We start from the raw sequence: 1320 nt of genomic DNA, 5'->3' as shown, positions 1-1320 counted from the left end.
GATTATAAACAACCCACTGAACTGATCAACAGAGTAATTCCAGCTCTCAAGTTGCTGCTTACACCCATGCTCCGGATGGGCCAGCTGCAGGGTTGGCCAGGAAGCAGTCACAGCCCCTCTACGAGCACCTCCTGGTCATGTCAGCCTTTCTGCCCTGGTATTTTCTATCTTTGGGACTGTGAATCAAAGGAAGGAAAGGAAATATCTGAAGTCACATGGACATGACGGCAGGTCAGGAAGACATACACAGCAACACCATGGTGACAGCCCAAGCACTGGGGACTACAGAGAAAGCATGCCTGAAGCTCCTACACTAACCTCCCGCTGCCCAAGCCTGCTCCTGCCTCTTCCAAGTTTCAAAACAAATGGGAAACAGAAAGAACAAGAGGAGATCATCTTCCTGGGCTTCCACCAGAAGCGAGACACCTGTAAGAGATCTTGGCACACAAACCCAAGCAGCAGGCTGTCCTGGGAGCATGAGGAAGAAGGCAGAATTCAAGGAACAGGAGGAAAACCACAATACAGAAAACCCAACCTGGTCCTCCACCAGCTGGACACACCTGGCTGGGAGAGACCCAACACTTAAATCAATACCCCCAGGCAATCCTTGCACTGCTCCCCTGGCCTTCCCCCTCAACCCTCCCGCCTCGAAGTCCAAAGAGCCCAGAAGTGAAAAGAAAAACCAAACCCAAAAACCTAGGAAGCAGGATCTACATCTCCCTTCAGCGATTTGCAGATGTTAATATTTGGGCAGGGGCAGGTCAAAAGCCACAGGGCACCAGCAACGGCACCAGTAAGGGCTGCGAAAGACTTTGCCTCCCACAGACAGAGCTCTAGATTGGAAAAACAAGTAAAGTTCAGGAATTCAGTGGCTGCCAGGCCCTGCCTTTCTATTGTATTTTGTTTAAATAGCCCTCACCTCCCAACTCATGAGCATCGGGCTGAGCGAGGAAAGCCCAGCCTAAGCAAACACGAACAGCAAAGAAGGAAACGCTTCCCCAAAAATTGGTGCCTGAACTTGTTTTGCAATGGAAAGGACGCGTTTAAAATATTCATACTTCAGCCACAGAGGGAAGAAAGAGCAAAAGTGAAATATATAGGGGGGGAAAAAAAGCACATAGGCAGCGAGAGCAGAGCTCTTCTCTTGGAGATTTTCGGCGTGGGTGCTAGCGGAGCTCCGGGCGACGGCCGCCCGCCCGCAGCACCTCCCAGGAGGAGCTGGGATTTCTGTCAGGGCTGCGTCTGCGGGGCAGGCGAGGTCCCACAGTGGACGGAGGGCCTGGAGTCCACGGCTCAACAGCGGCGGGCTGCCGCAGCCCA

Source organism: Egretta garzetta, unplaced genomic scaffold (genome assembly GCF_000687185.1).
Source record: "Egretta garzetta isolate BGI_Z169 unplaced genomic scaffold, ASM68718v1 scaffold57, whole genome shotgun sequence".
NCBI classification, from domain to species: domain Eukaryota; kingdom Metazoa; phylum Chordata; class Aves; order Pelecaniformes; family Ardeidae; genus Egretta; species Egretta garzetta.
This window is presented reverse-complemented; position numbering follows the sequence as displayed.